The sequence below is a fragment of the Pipistrellus hanaki genome, assembly GCF_964339955.1.
Source record: "Pipistrellus hanaki genome assembly, chromosome: 18".
Lineage (NCBI taxonomy): Eukaryota > Metazoa > Chordata > Mammalia > Chiroptera > Vespertilionidae > Pipistrellus > Pipistrellus hanaki.
The window spans coordinates 32,963,156-32,980,109 of NC_140520.1; the positions used below are offsets into that span (position 1 = coordinate 32,963,156).

Here is a 16,954-nt window from a genome sequence, read left to right on the forward strand (position 1 = left end):
TACCCCCTTTCTCTCCTAACAAATAAGAATGTCCCATCTTCCTTTGGGGTCTCCGATGAAGACGTTAGAGAACACTTCTGACGTCTAGAATGGGGCTGCAGAGGGGACGAGGGGACAAAGATCTGCAGGGGGATGTGTGCCCAGAGGACCGAGGCCCTGAGCCAGGCCTGCTTGAGCGGGCATTGGGAGCCTCCTCATCAGCCCGGGAGTCCCGGAGCTGCTCGCACGATGGGAGGTGGAGCCCGCGTGAACTCCAGCGAGGGCTCCATGTGGAATGAGTTTCACCTGCCTAAGGGATTAGAGCTGAGGAGGGCCATGTGACAGGAGCACTTTCTGCTAGTGCCTGGGCAGGGCAGGGTGAGGCCAGTGTGTGGAGCGGGCGGGGCTTGGCCCTCTCCCCAAAGCAGGCATTTGGATGAGGAGCTGACAGGTGGGGAAGGCTGGCCGAGTGTGGTGCTGTCTTCCCAGGGTGCTCCTCAGTGGCCAGGAGCAGAGATCAAAGGCATGCCTCATGGGGGCGGGGGGAGAGGGAAGAGGCTGGTGATGTCATTCCAATGGGCAGCCCATGCCCTGATCAGGGTCTGGCAGGAAGGGTGGGTGGGCCAGGCCAGTGGGACTCTGCAAGAGGCTGGAGGTGGCTTTGAAAAGCCCATTTGGGTGCCGAGACAAGCCCAGGAAGCGCGTGGTGGAGTGAGCTGCAGGCAGAACGTGGAGTGGGTGGGAAGGAGTAAGGAGAGGGGACGGAGGAGCCCAAAGCTCTCAGACATTCCAAAACTGCTGCCAACCAGGGGCCCAGCTCTCAATATAGATGTCACCCAAAATAGTGAGCGGACCAGCGTGGGCTGCTGACTTCGGAGATGGCAGAGAGGTGGTGTGGGCTGGGCAAAGCGCACAGGACACACGTCCAGCACGAGACATTGTATAATGCACTCGAGGCTACAGCTATCCGTTAGGCAAAGTAATTAATGGGTTGTGCAGTCTGGTTACTTTGGAAACTACGGGCATTTCTAAAAATTCGTTTTTATTTACATCATCAACTGCTTCCAAATAGAATTCCAGTGTCTTTGTATATTTGATAGATGGTGTGGTGCATAATTTTGGCTAAAGGTAATAATAACCCCTCCTTATACAGCCGTGTAGTGCTTTTAAGCCTGGAGTGCACTTCATAGGTTCAATTTAGCGGATGTCTGTGGACCCCTGTTCTCTCTGAGGTCCTGTGCTATAGATTGAGCATGCATAGCCGGTAAGGCATGGTTCTGCCCTCAGAGATCTCACAGTCTAAGCGCAGTCCTGTAAGGAAGACAGAATATCAGTCCTTCATCAGAGATGCAGACACTGGAGCCAAAAGATGCAAAAGGGCAAGGATTAGGATCAAGATCTAACTCCTTTAAAAAAAAAAAAAATAGTTTATTGTCTGGCCCGTATGGCTTAGTGGTTGAGCTTCAACCAATGAACCAGGAAGTCAGGGTTTAATTCCCAGTCAGGGCACATGCCAGGGTTGCGGGTTCAATCCTCACTCTTTCTCATCATTGATGTTTTTATCTCTCCCTCCCTCTCCCTTCCTCTCTGAAAATAATAAAAATATACTTTAAAATAAATAGAAATATTATTAAAAATAGTTTATTGATTTTTTTATTTTTTATTTTTAGAGAAAGAGAGGAAGGGAGAGAGTGAGAAACATTGATGTGAGGGTGCAACATTGATACAAGAATGCAACATTGATCTGCTGCCTCCTGCAAGCCCCCTACTGGGGATGGAGCCCAAAACCAGGGCATGTGCCCTGGACCAGGAATTGAACCTGCAACCTCCTGGTGCACAGGACGACACCCAACCAACTGAGCCACACTCAGCTCCTGATCCAGTGCTTTTTGTGTGTTTCCCCTGCGCACCACCATATCTATCAACTTCCTTCTACCTCTTCACACCCCCCCTCCCGCCCCTTTCCCACTGAGTAATGCACAAGAGCAATAATCTGTGGAAGGCAGAGGGGGAAACTGCCCCTGAATGGAGTCAGTCCTCCCTGGGCTCCTAATGGTGCAACCGCAATGGCAGCAATGGGCCTGCGTCTGTTACGTGTAGATTTGATGCTGCCACTCACCAGAGACTGCCTTTGTATCTCACATCATTCCTAACTTGGGACAGTCTGGCGTCCTCCCTTCCCCCCAAATGATCTGAACAGATGAGAGAACTGTGAAACTCAGGGGCTACCCTGGAGGTAGCTGCTCCCTGAACACTGGATTTATAAAACCACCACCAACAGTTGTTCAGATCTTTGTAGTTGACAGAGGGGATTTACCTAGGCCCGTGGTCGGCAAATTGCGGCTCACAAGCCACATGTGGCTCTTTGGCCCCTTGAGTGTGGCTCTTCCACAAAATCCCATGGCCTGGGCGAGTCTATTTTGAAGAAGTGGCGTTAGAAGAAGTTGTTTAAAAAATTTGGCTCTCAAAAGAAATTTCAATCGTTGTACTGTTGCTATTTGGCTCTATCGACTAATGAGTTTGCCGACCACTGGCCTAGGGGAAGAGTAGCATATTTCTCAATTCCCTCCTTCCTGCCACGTCTGCCCTGTCTAGGCATCCTGGGAGGTCCAAATCCCAAAGCTTAGGGCCTTCCTCTTAGTGTTTAGGCTTAAGCGAGAGGTCAGTCTGGCCCAGTGATGATCTCATTTGGTGTGTGACCGCATTTTCTCCAGTCTTAGGTGAAATGACAGAAACAGAGAGCATGCTGATTTTTTAAAAAAATATATTTTTATTGATTTTTTTTGTACAGAGAGGAAGGGAGAGAGATAGAGAGTTAGAATCATCGATGAGAGAGAGTCATTGATTAGCTGCTGGGGATATGCCCGCAACCAAGGTACATGCACTTGACCGGACGGAATCGAACCCAGGATCCTTCAGTCCCCAAGCCAACGCTCTATCCATTGAGCCAAACCGGTTTCAGCTGATTTTTTCTTTTTTAAGCACAATGTATTTAGTTTAGAGAATTTGGGGGAAGGGAGGCAGGGGATATATTCAAAGATTCATTCGGAGGTTATGGCTTTCTTATTCTTTTCATGAGCCGATGGGGAGAGTCAATGGTAGTTGGCCTTTTTAAATGTCCTTATTTGGAAAATTTAACAATTGGCAAACTTTTAATGGTTCCTTAAATTTCATTTTTTTTTTTTTTTTTAAATTTAACTGGTTCATGAAATCCAAAAATCTTGCCTCCAGGCAGGCCTTCTCCAGACAGATGAGAATCTCCCTAATGAGGGCTCTTTGGAGAAGGTTCCAGAACACTTGGATTCTGATCTTGTCTTCACTGTTCCTTCCCTGTGGGTTCTTGGATCATGATAAACTCAAGTTGTCTTGGTTTCCCCATTTTTAACTTGTGGGAGGTTCCTACCTTCAGAACAAGGCCACGGGCACAGGAATGCGCTCCCACCTCTGTGTCAGAGAGACTGGCCCTCTTCCCGCTCGGAGAGGCTCGGGGTCAGGCCTTGCCGGCTCCTGTTCCTGTGATCATCTTTTGAGAATGATGAATGTCACCTTCTGTCTTTGGAAAGCTGGGGGGGGGGGGGGGGGGGGGAAGGTTGTGGATTAGATTATGGGAGCAGCCTGAGGTATATTTCACATTTGGGGTCTTGGTATCCAATGGTAATCATTTGGAAACACCTTTGTAACCAGATGGTCAAGGGTCAAGGGCATTTAAACATCTTGCTGTCAATTTACGGTGGATTTTGCCATAACTGGTTTGGCTCATTGGTTAGAGCATCGGCCCGTGGACCGAAGGTACTGGGTTCCATTTCAGTCAAGGGCACACTCCTTAGTTGCAGGCTCAATCCCGGGTGAGTTCGAGAAGCAATGTGTCTCTCTTACGTTGATGTTTCTCTCTGTGTGTCTCTCCCCCTCTCTTCCACTCTCTCTAAAAATTAATGAAAAAATATCCTTGGGTGAGGATTAACAAAACAGGAAGGAAGAGAAGAAGGGAGGGAGGGAGAGAGGGAGGGGAGGCAGATCTTCCTGCGCTCTCAACTGGAGCTTTTCTAGATCTGGAGGCTCCCAGAGGCTTAAGTGTCTGAGTCGTCTGCCTTCTGAGGAGTCAGGCCTGGAACAGCCACAAATAACAAGTATGTGGGGATCCCCAGGCAGCCCCAGCTGCCAGCCCGAGACACGTGGTCGTGGATGCACATGTGTGCAGACTTGTAGGAGAGAAATCGTTTAGGGAAAATTCGTTTAAAATCACCCTAGGAATGGAATAGATGCTCCATTTTTGAGATTTATTCAAGACCCTCGTTCTGATCTGGAAGTCCAAGCCCGCGGCATGAGATTCTCCTTGCCAAAAGGGTTCTGGAAGGTGGAAGGCCAGGATAGCGGCACAGCCCTGAAGAGTTGTGCTAAGGGAAAGTCTGCACCTGTGCTTGATGACAGGTACCACGGACCTATTCAAACAGGCCGAGGGAAAAGGACAACATGAGAAAGGATCCGAGAAATGCAGATGGAAGATCTCTGCCATCATTTATTTGATGGCTCCGCTTTGGTTTGGGGCAGGTGAGTGATAGTGACAAGGCAGTGGTTCTGAGCCTATTTCTGGTCCCCATGCTGGTGGCTTTCCCAAGGAGGCTTTAATGAGAACTTTGTCCTAAGTTGGGACACAGAGACGTGGAGCACAGTCTAATTCTTGGGGATAGGATCTCTTCTGAGATCAACCCAATAGGGCAGAAGGCGTTAGCCATTTAACACGGCTTTTTCTGGTGGTAAAGTTCAGCAAAGATGGCCCCCATCCCTGTCGTGGGGAGGTTATTCAACTGGCTGCAGGATCTTGGGTAAGTCCTTTCCTTCCAGGGCCTCAGATCTCCCATCTGTAAAATGAGGGAGTTAAATTTGATTACCACCATCCTATTTGTTTAACTGTGCACGCCTCAGCCTCAGAGGCAGACAGCCGGGCCTTTCCCAGAACTTGAGGTAGACTTTGCCGTTGCAAGAGGAGAGCCTACGGTCACTTTCAGAATGGCAGGCCTGCTTACTGTCCAACAGCTGCTGGAAAAGGGGCCGGCGGACGCAGCACGAGGCAGGCCTTCTCCACGCAGCAGATACACAGACTTTTGGAACCAAGGGCTCCGAGGACAGCAATTGCCCGATATTGTTCACACTTATTGGCCAGGGCTGGGTTCCCATTTAAAAAGCCTCCTGAGGCCACGAAACGCATCAGGAGGAACACGCCAAACCTGTTCCACTCTCTGTTGGATGTGATGGTTTCTCACCCCAGAACATCCCATCTTCATCATCCCCTCTCAGCATCTTTCCCTTTCTTCAGTTCCCACCCACTTTGGCCCCTTCCACCCTTAGCAGTTCCCCGGGCTCAGCCCTCTATCCCCCCGGGAATGCCTCTGGGGAGCAGGTAGCACAGAGGACGCTGAGGGTGATGAGGTGGAGAGAGGGCTGGAAGCGGATGAGGTGGGGAGTGGGGAGGCATGCATGCTAGGAATCCTCAGGCATGTCTCTACCTGAAGGCCAGCCCAATAGCAGCTCTGCCTCTGCCAGCTCTGCCGGCTGGGAAAGCAGCAGCTCCTTAAGGGCTGCTGGGCTGGCCTGTGGCTCACCTCCCTGCCCCAGGCCAACTCGAGTTCCGGGGAACTGGCTCCAGGCTGCAGGAACCCGGGGACCCAGGAGAGATCCAGACTGTGATGGGGCAAGCGCTCTGCTTGGCTCTCGGCATCTTCAGCTCAAATAACTCCGGTGGCTCTCCTGAAACCAGGGGTTGGGTGAGCAGTAGAGACAACTCCAACTTGTCACCTGAAACCAGAGGGCCCGTGGGTTTCAGAATGGTGACATGGGACACAGGCCGTGCATGACCTAAAACCTCCAGCACGGTCAGGAGCAGCGCCAAAACCAAGTACATTAATATCTCCCCAGCATGACCCATTTAAAGAGCCACGTAAATGGGATACGTGAAAGACTGTGGCGTCTCCTGCCAGTTCAGGTCATGCTCTGCTGCTCACGAGGGTCAGATCATGTCGGGCTCTGCCACCAGGTGAGAAAGGAGTTCCCCGTTTTCAGGAGTTTGTGGAGTTGGGAATGCTAGCCAGTCGCTGCAGTTCTGAGCTGCCTGCCAAGTCCTATCGGGGGCACTTAGCACTCCCATTTCACAGGTGAGGAAGCGAGGGCTCCGAGAGGGTCAGGACTGCCTGATGCCATTCAGCCGATGAGTGATCCCGGTCCGGGTCCGTCACCTCCAGAGCCAGGCTGCTCGGTGGGGCTATTGCACACTCACCTCCCCAGGAGCCAGTGGAGGAGAGGCAGGATGGGGTGGGAGGCACTTTCTGTGCGCCTGATAGGTCTCATTTGCTTATACACTGACTCCTGACATCCTGTAAAGGCTCAGAAGACAGAAAGCTCACGTTCGGTCAGCGTCGTGGCTTCCAGAAGAAGCCAGCTGGTTTTGTGGGGGCTGTGAGAGCCAGGAGCAATAGAGTCATGCTGGGTGTTGTGAGAGAAGCCTCACCTGTAGGGGGACACCCCCTCCCGGTGAAGAGCCCTGGGGTGCGCAGCCCTCCCTGCCAGGAATCTTCCCTTGAGTAGGAACCGGACTCGAGAGGACTGTCTGGAAGGATCACAAGCCCCGGATAAGGATGAGGCTGATGTGCAGCTGGAAAGGAGGAAAATTCAATTAGGGGGCTTCGCTGCTCTTCACCAGTGATGTGAACAAGGTCAAGGGAAGTACTAATTCAATCTGCTGGACACACAGCGTGTGCTTTTAATACTTTATTGGGAGGATGGACATGGGTCTGGTGTCTGGGCAACGGCATAGGTCACTCCTCTCCCCCTACTTCCTAAGTGCTGGTCAATGGCAGCCGCCATTTCTGGATCATATAAGATATGAACTCTTAATGTCCGGGCCCACGAGTCCTGGTGGTGCTGTGTGGCCAGCGTCCTTCACTAGGAAGAAGCCCATTGGTAGGTTAGTTGCCATAGGAACAAGGAGCATCTGCTCTAGCCAACTAGAGAACAGATGGGGGGAAATATTCTTAAAGGGACCATTAGCTCATGAAATCGGTGCCAGGAAAGTAGGTTTTCCTAGGAAGACCGGAGGAGCAGATCAGACCCTTTGGCCTGCGAGGCCGTGAGGCTCTAAGGCAGCAAACCCACAGACGCTGGAGAAAGAGCACAGGTTTGCCCTCCCTGAGTGGCGGCTGTCCTGTGGGATGCGTGCCAAGCTCTGTCTGCTTGTTGGTTCAGATCTTTCCAAGCCTGTCCCTCAGCAGTGCTCACCAGCGCCTTCGTTAGGGATCTCAGCTCACCTATGGCCCCACTTTCTAATCCCCCATCAGCTCCCTCCTAACCCTCTCAGCTCCCTCCTAACCCCCTCAGCTCCCTCCTCACCCCTCAGCTCCCTCCTCACCCCCTCATCTCCCTCCTCACCCCCTCATCTCCCTCCTACCTGCCTCAGCTCCCTCCTAACCCCTCAGGGCTTTTCTGAATCTCCCGGTAGAAACTGATCTACTTTCTCTGACATTACCCTTCCTCAGTCCTCTCGGCAGCCTGTCTCTAGGCCAGCAGAGATCTCCCAGCACGGTCTTCTGCTGCCCTTGGGCACACCTGCCACTCCTTTCCCTTCCCTTTCGCCTCCCTGTCTCCCTCGTGCCTGCGGAGCTGAGGTGTTGCCCTCCCGGCCCTCCCCTGCTACAGCTGGGACTTCAGAGTACATGCTCCCGAAAGTGCTCAGAGAGCCTCCCCGCCGGAGGGGTTATGGTGAAGTCAGAGAGATGGGGTGGACACAGACACCTACTGGGACCAGCAAGCTGACGCCTGTAGTGTGGTCTTGCCGTTTTGTTCCTCTCCGGCGCTGGCTTCGCTCTTGCTCTCCCTGCAGAGGCCTCTTGACCTCCGGCCAGTGTCCAGGGTAGGAAGTTGGCCTCCGGCAGCTCCTTGTGTGCACGTCACCTGGAGAGAAGGATCTCTTCTCTCTCAATCCCAGATCTTACCCTCCACTGGCTACCCGTCACCAAGAGAGTGTGCCAGGCTTTAGAACATGGCTATTTCCACAGCATCGATGCGGGTATCGGGTGAGGGCAGTTTCTAGAAAAGGGTAGGTACTTCGTACTGTCACAACACTAGAGGCCCGGTGCACGAAATTCCTCCCAGCTGCTGGCACCGGCTTCCCCCTGGCACCCGGACCCGGGCTTCCCTTGCAGCCCTGGCTTTGTCTGGAAGGATGTCTGGTCTAATTAGCATATTGTGCTTTTAATATTATAGATTAGCCCTTCTTGGTCCTCCATCCAAGCTTAAGGAGTTTGATGTGGCGAGTTTACACACTCCTAACCCCCTTAGTCAATTCTCTCCCTGGGGATGGACAAGACCTACTAGGTAGCAGGCAGTGTGGCCAAAGGAGCCCAGGGCATGGCTGTGGTGTCATTGCCACTGCCTGTGGGTAGGGAAGGCGTGGGACCTGAACTCGAAGGCCATTCAGGCCCCTGCCTCATCATGGGTAAGGCTCTCTTCTTTTAGCAAAGTCCTTCCTAGGAGATTTAATCGTCTCGTCAGACACCAGGGAGTCAGCATCCAAAAGCTCATCACTGTCTGTGAATTCAGTCAGTCCTAACATAATTGAATCCACCTCGGGCTCAGGAGGGTGACCATCTTGTTTAGGTTAGGATCCACTTAGCGACTCTGAAATCGTCCCTTTTGCTTCAAGCCCCAGAGCAGAGACGAACCGAGGGGTTGATCGCATAATCTCTTCATGGTGCTGTACCCCGTTTCCTTTATGTGTCCTTCATGCCTTATCCCCCCAAATCTCTCACCCTGCCCGGTGTAATGGCAGCCGCGGAGCAGAAGCACTGGGGCTGGGAGGGTGGGAGGCGGCCCGCTTGGCTGTGCTCTGCCAGGGCGTGTGGGGGAGGAACGGAGAGCCGAGCACTCCCCTCTGGTCTTGCCTGACTCCCCTGGAGCCTGGAGGTGGGGGTGTCTCCGGGAGGAGGAGAGGGAGGGCCTGCAGGGGCCCAGGAGCTGGGCTATTTCTGTAACAGAGCGCATTTGCAGCCAGCCGCAGAGGAGGTCAAACTCTGGGCGCGGGGCTGGAATGTAGGGGGCCAGGGGGCTGGGGGAGCTGTGGTTTCACCTCTTCTGGCAGCGTGGAGGGCCCCTGCAGTGCCCTTTGGGGAAGGTGGGGCTACCCACAGCCAAGTGCATGGGCGGGGAGGGCCCGGGCCTGGTGTGGGTGATGGGGATGGTGTCATGCATCAGAGGGGGTGGGGGAGTCAGGCAAAATACAAACCCCCGTTGCAGTGAGGGGGAGGGCTTAAACCCAAGGGGTGGGGGCTCTGATTCTTGCTCTCAGCCATAAAACAGCTCAGGCCCGGGAAGGGGAAGAGACACGGTGCTGGGGCCGGGCCAGGGGCTCAGATGAGCGCAGGTGAGTGTGCAACAAGGTCGGGGATACTGACAGGCGTGGGGCCAGCTTCCCGGGGAGTGATGCAGCCAGGCCCCTTCACCTGCACTGGTTCTGCAGGGTCCTGTGTCATTTGCATTGGCAGGCTCTCTTTTCTGTCTGAGGACACCCCACATTGGATGGGCTGCGGGGCCCACAAACCCTGGCTCTGTTTGCACTTGCAGCAGCATCTACTCCCCTGCTTCCCCTCACTGCCACTTCACACAGCCCTCTCCTCTGCTCTCCAGCGTCTTCTGGGTCGAATTCCTGGTCAAACAATTTGCATATCAGGCTTTTATTATATAGGATTGCCCGCTCCAGCCCTGTCTTTGTTACAGGAGGGCCATCGGGGCTACACCTGATGAGGCTGCTTGACCTTTGACCAGCCTGCCCTTGGCCTGCTCCTCTGTAGTGCCCTACATGTAACCTGCTGGCGTTGTCACTTTGTCATGCTCTGGGTCCTCCCAAACCCACACCTTTGAAATGGGCAGATGGCTCCCGGTGGGAATCAGCCCGGGAGAGGGGCTTTCCCGAAGAACCGGAATCACTCAGGACTCGGTGGCCTCTGTTATCCTCTCTTTGACTCTAGGGGCAAGGTGAGGCCCCGTCTCATGTCCAGTGGGCCTCAGGGGCAAGCACTTGCCCATGTGTTACATAGTGGATGGGTACAGCGAAGGCACTGGAACTTGTCTTCTCAGTTGACCCCAGTGATGTAACCCCAGAACTGACTTGCTTTTTTTTTTTTTTTTTTTTTTTAAGACAGAAGGATTACCTGTAAACTATAATACCTTTATATTGATTTCAGAGAGGAAGGGAGAGGGGGAAAGAGAGACATCAATAATGAGAGAGAATCATTGATTGGCTGCCTCCTGCACAACTCCCACTGGGGATCAAGCCTGCAACCTGGGCATGTGCCCTGATGAGGAATTGACCTACCCTCCTAGTCCATAGGTCAACGCTCAACCACTGAGCCATGCTGGCTGGGCGAACTGACTTGCTTTTTAACTTCCAAGTGTGATAGGACACAGGAAAGATTCACCCCCAGTTCACAGAGGGCTGGGGGCAGACCACCCTGAGCTTCTCAGGGGTGGGTTATTCTGACTCCTCGGGAAAAGGAAGTGGGAGGTGGCGTTAGGATATTACAAACTGGATTTAGCAATCTCCCAGTGCCATCTTGATGGATAACTTCCTTAGGAGCAATAATTACGCATCCATCTTCATGTATCAAAGTGCTGAGGGGTTCCATCGTCACTAGCAGGCCATTGCTTCCCATGAGTGGACAGTCCAAGGCGGAGGCAGGTAGTAATAATTATTACTGACATTTATTGAACGCCTACTGGGTGCCTGAACTCTCTTAAAATCTTTGCTTGTATCATCTCATTTAATCCTTTAGAAGAAAACAAACAAACCATGAAGCAGGCTCTTGTACGAATGCTTCTTACAGCTGGGGAACGAAGGCAGAGGGAGATTAAGTCACTCACCAAAGCCCCTTAGGTGGTAACTGGTGGAGCCAGGACTTAAGCCGGGGCAGTCTGACTCGAGAGCCAACAATCTCAAGGCCAGTGCAGATCCAAGTCAGTAAAAATAAACCAGGAGATTAGCTGCAGGATGATGCACGAGAAGGGAATTTCGATTTGCACAAGAACGCGAAGTGGGAAGAGAACTGCCTTTGGACTGTGTCCTGGGCTCTCGTCCCAGCCCACCCACTCCCTCAGTGCAGCCTTGGGCCGCTTACCTGGCCTCTCAGGATTCTCCTCCATCAGCCCAGGACGGGCACTCGCTAGTGTCATGGCTTAGGTGAGCGTGAATGTCCTTTTTCTATGAGGATACCCCCAAGTTTTCCTGGGGAGGGTGCAGAGTAATTCAGGAATTCAAGGTTCATTCTTTTTTTTTTTTTCTTGGAGAAAAATGCCCAACCAGCCCTCCACTCTCTGGTCAAGACTTCCTGCCACCAGCCTTCTCCACAGTCCCCTCTGGTGGCTCTCTGGCAGCGGTCACCCTTTGGGGCTCTCTTCATCTTTTATCCCCCCTTTAAAAACGAGGATATTCTCTTGCAGTGAACCAGTTCAGGAAATAGAACGTTGCTGCAATACTATTTTCTTCCATGTAGCCCGTATTCAAATTTCACCCGCTGTCCTAATAATGTCACTAAGAGTTTAATCCAGGACCAGATTTCTACCCCCCCTTAAAACGGGGGGCGTTTCTCAGCCTTTTCTCTGTTAATCATGCACCGAGGATGTTTGAAGAGTGCAGGACGCTCCCTAGTCCTTCCTGCACCTTGTCCGGTCCCCCCATCTCCCTCCCCCTTCCCCAGATTCACAGGCTAAGGCATTCTCCTCAGGCTCAAAATGTAAGAGGATGTCAAAGGACTCAGTAATCAAGATAAGTAACATTTTCCTCCTTCCTCAGAGGGACCAGAAAGAATCCAATGAGATAATGATGGGAGTTGCTTTGTCAGCCATAAAGAGTTTTACTTAATATTTTTTCCGCTTCTGTCCTTAAACAAATAATCCTTTATTTTCATAAAGACCATGCTCAGCTCGGCCACATTATTTTAATGCAATATTTAAAAAAAAAAAAAAAAAAAGTATGAACGCTGAAACCGGTTTGGCTCAGTGGATAGAGCATCGGCCTGCATACTGAAAGGTCCCAGGTTCGATTCCGGTCAAGGGCATGTACCTTGGTTGTGGGCACATCCCCAGTAGGGGGTGTGCAAAAGGCAGCTGATCGATGCTTCTCTCTCATCGATGTTTCTAGCTTTTTACCCCTCTTTCTTCCTCTCTGTAAAAACTCAATAAAATGTTAAAAAAAAAAAAAGTATGAAAAATTTCACGAAGAATAAAATTTCAACCTTTTCAATAAAGACCGGATCAGTACCAGTGCCACTCCAAGCCATGTGGGAGCCTCGAGCAAAAGGGAAACTCTGTAATACTGATCCGGTCTTTATTGGAAATAACTTCATTCATCGCAGATTTTTTTTTTTTTCATGAATGTTTATTTAAAATTTTGCATTAAAATAGTATTAATCCCGATTACTGAGTTTTTGCAGGTTTTCCCATCATCCTGTCCTCAGAACAAGGGGGAGGGAGGTTGGGGCCCAGCCAGCACTATTCTTGCGCCCCAGCCGGAGGAGAGGAGGAGGGAGGATGGGGAACAGAGCGAGCAGGAGGGAGAGGAGGGACACGGAGGCCTGGCGTCCAGCCGGGGCTCTGGCCTGGAGCCTCTAACAGCTTCCAGCTGCTTCCACACCCACCCGACTTCCTGCCTTGGGAGGGTGCTGGGTTGGATTCCCCCGCCCCCCCCTTTCCTCATCAGATGCGTGATCTAATTAGATCCTTGGATCCCCTCAGGTATACCAGTCTTCCCGGTCTTAACACTGACCGCTCGCTCGCTCTCCTTGATGGAACCTATTCCGCCCCTGGATCTGCCCCTGTTTTCATCCCTCCTGGGAGCCGCTTCCAGGTCTGTGGCTGGCCGCTGTCCGGAGCATCCGCCCAGGGCTGGGTGAGCACTGCAGCTCAGGTCCACGTTCCCCACGGCTCTGGGACAAAGCCGGCCGGGGACGCAGGGAGGGTGTTCGCCAGGCTGCAGGGGCACACAGGTAGCAGGAGAGAGATCTGGACCAGCTATAGGATTTTCTTCTATGCAGCCCCTAGGAGCTGGGGTATATTTACCTCTTTAAGCTTCGGGGGTTTGCTGAAACCGGTTTGGCTCAGTGGATAGAGCGTCGGCCTGAGTACTGAAGGGTCCCGGGTTCGATTCCGGTCAATGGCACGTACTTGGTTGCAGGCACATCCCCAGTGGGGGGTGTGCAAGAGGCAGCTGGTAGATGTTTCCATCAACGTTTCTAACGCTCTCTTCCTCTCTGTGTAAAATCAATAAAAAATATATATTTTTTTTTAAAGCTTCAGGGTTTATATATGGGAGGTTTTTCTTGTTTTTTTTTTTTGTTTGTTTGTTTGTTTTGTTTTGTTTTTAATGAAAGTGTTAATATTTTTCCGCCCACCTCATAGGGCCATCAAGGAATCAGATGAGAGAATGATGAGTGTGCTTTGGGAATGTAAAGGGTTTTATGCGATATGATCCCTTCTGCCATAAAACAAATAATCCTTTCTTTTTATAAAGACCACATTCAGGTCGGCCACATTATTTGACCCAAATCACTGGGAAGAGTCCTGGCCGATTCAGGGGCTAAGCCCATCCCTGCCTTTAATCAGCATTTCTGTCAGACTGAAGCAGGTCACTAGGAAAAGCTGGGCCCTCCCCCGCCCCTTCCACATTCCATCACAGTGAAGGCATAATGGGTGGGCCAAGAGTAGGTGGATGGTTTTTTTTATTCAGTGTCTCCGCTGCAGGCTCCCCCTTTTATATACCTTTATTAAGGGTAAAATTTGATATGTTTTGTGAAACTATACCCACCATTAAAATAATGCATATCTATGCATTGTCCCAAAGTTTCTTCCTGCCTCCTGGAAATTCCTCTATTTTACCCCCTCCCCAGGTAACTTCTGATCTGCTTTCTGTCCCTATGGATTAGTTTGTATTTTTAAAGCATTATATATAGTGGAATCAGACACTATACACTTTTATTGGTGGAGGGGCTGGCTTCTTCCACTCGGCGTAGTTATTTTGAAATGCATCCATGTCGTGGAGATCAGTAATTCACTTCTTTTTGTTGCTGAGCAGATTCGTCGTGTGGGTGTGACGCTTGCACTGTACTCACCTTTTCATGGACTTTTGGGTGTTTGAAGTTTGGGGTCTTCCAAGGCAGTCGCTCTGACCACTTGTGTACAATCTCTGTGTGGATATATGCTTGCGTTTCTTTTGGGTACAAAACCTAAGAGAATCAGTGGTTTGTTTGATAACTGTATGTTTAACTTTAAATGAAATTGCCAAGCTTTTCCGAAGTGGATATGCCATTTACATTGTCACCAGGAGTGTCTGAGTTCCAGGTCATCCACCTTTGTGCCAATACTTGGTATGGTCAGTTTTCACTGGCCCTATTCTGTTGGGTCTGTGGTGTTAGCTCATTTGTATCTGCCTTTCCCTAGTGACAGTGACATTGAGCATCTTTCCATGCACTTTGATATCGTATGTCTTCTTTGACGGAGTGTCTGTTTAAATCTTTTGCCCATTATTTAGTGTGTTTTTGCCATCTTCATAGTAAGTGTAATAGTTCTTTATGTGTGCTACATAAAAGTCTTATGCCAGTTACATGTCTTGCAAATCTCTTCTTTTAGTGTATGGCTTACCTTGTCATTTTTGTAACAGTGACTTTTTGAGTGGCAAAGTTTTTTATTATGATGAAGTTCAGTTTATTGACTTTTCTTTATTGTTGGTGCATTTTGTGTCAAATTCAAGAAATATTTGTCAAACCCAAAGTCACTAAGTTTTTTCTCCTGTTTTTTTTTTCTAGTTTTAACTCTTATATTTAGATATTAGTTGATTTTGAGTTAATTTTTAAAAATCTTTTTTTAAATTTATTTTTATGGAGAGAGGAAGGGAGAGGAATAGAGAGATAGAAACATTGATGAGAGAGAAACATCGACTGACTGCCTCCTGCATGCCCCCTCCTGGAGATCTAGTTCGCAACCTGGGTATGTGCCCAGACAGGGAACAAACAAGCGACCTCTTAGTGCATGGGTCGACACTCACCTACTGAGCAACACCACCCTGTTCTCGAGTTAATTTCTGATGTTTATAGGTCAGGATTTTTGTTTTGTTTTCGTAGGTGATCACCAGTTCTCCCAGCACCCTGTATTGAAGAGACTATAGTACCCCACTGACTTGCCTTTTTACCTTTGTTGAAAATCAGTTTACCATATATACATGATTTATCATTGAACTCTTCTGTTCCGTTTATCTATCTAAGTTTTAATTTGAATGCATTGGGATGGCATTGGTTAATAAACATTTATCTATACATCGACATGCCAATACCACACTTCTTGATTACTGTAGCTTTACAAGTCAGTAGTCTTGTCTTTCAATGTTATTCTTCTTTTTTCTAAGTTTTACTTATTCTAGGTCCTTTGATTTTTCCATATACATTTCATAATCAGCTTGTCAATGTTTACAAAGAATTTGCTTGGATTTTGTTTGGGATTATGCTAACTCCATAGAAAAATGTGGGGAAATTGCTCTCTTAACAAAATTGAGTCTTCTGGTCCATGCAAACAGTTAATCTTTCCCTTTATTTGGATTCTAGTTAACTTCTCTCCAGAAGGCTTTGTAGTTTTCAGTGTATAGGTTTTGCATATCTTTTATAAATTTATCCCATATTTCATATTTTAACACTATTGTGATGTTTTAAATTTTTCATTGTTTGCAGCTAGTATATAGAGATACAACTGATTTAAAAAATAAAATAAAATATGGATTTTGTGTCCTGATCCCCTTTTAAAAACTTAACAGAACAGGAGCCTGGAAATACCGAGGTGCAGGGTATTTACGTGATATGCTAAGCATTTAAAATGGCATCTAAAACATCAGCATCTTTCCCTGTTTTAAGTCACGAGCACATTCCATTAGCAGCCCTGTGGTCAGCTGTGGCTGTAAAAGGTGCCAGAGAGGGGGGTGGTATGGTGCCTCTGATCCTCCCTAGGCAGTGCTCCCAGGTTTTGGGGGTATGCGTGGGGGTGAATGAAACAGGTGACAGTGCAGTGTAGCCCCTTTAAGAGACCAGGGCCAACCAGCCATCCGCCCCAGGCAGATAAGATAAGGCCCCTGGCTGCATTAAGCCCCGGTCCTGAGCCACAGTGGCTGGGCTACTGATAGCCAAACAGGAACCAGCAGTGATAAGGAGAAGGTGCCAGCGATCAGACCCTGGCTGGCCAGAGGTGGGGCAGCCCCATCATCACCCATCGGAGCTGGAAGGAGAAGAGAGCGTTCATGTGGGTGTGAGATCGAGGGCATTTGCATTCTCCTGCGTATCTCATCGTAGTCACTATCGTGGTTTAAAACCCCCACTAGACGGCACATAAAGGCTTTCTATGGAGCGAACGTCCCATAAATATGTTTATGGAGCTCTTACTGTTCTCTCCGCTGATAGCTTTGCTCTGGTGAGATGCTCTGATACAGGGTTTGGAGACTACCTGACTTTTTTTTTTCTTTTTTTTTTTTTTTTTTTCTCAAACTAGTAAAATCCTGCCAGGGACTTAACTCCAAAGAGCCTGGAGCTGCTCACTTGTACATACTAGTATCTGTGTGGATTTACATACAGCCTACAGGTGGATGCTTTTGCTCTGGATTTGGATTTCCCCAAATCAGCGGCCAATTTTTAAAGGGGTGAAGAGGGGATCGGTGTCTCCCCATCCCTGCCCACCTTTCTTCTGCAGCCTGCAAGGATGTAAACACGATTCCTGCCACTTGGGCCTGCAGAGACTTACCTGCGGCCACGTGGTGTGTGCAGACCTGAGCAGCCCTCCGCCTGCCAGGATGTCTCCCCTCAGCTCCAGGTGCCGTTCTCCAAACTCCTGCGTGAGGCGGGCCGTTATTAAGCAAAGAAACCCTCTCGCTACACCGCCAGGAGCTGAAATTGCTTAGCCACCG

The 16,954-nt window shown here is 49.9% G+C and overlaps 1 protein-coding gene across 16 annotated transcripts in view; it reads left to right on the forward strand.

Annotated features, from left to right (window-relative positions):
- Positions 1 to 16,954, forward strand: part of PLEKHA6 (pleckstrin homology domain containing A6) — a 135,299-nt gene that overhangs the window by 62,505 nt on the left and 55,840 nt on the right. The gene's annotated exons all lie outside the window — the stretch shown is intronic.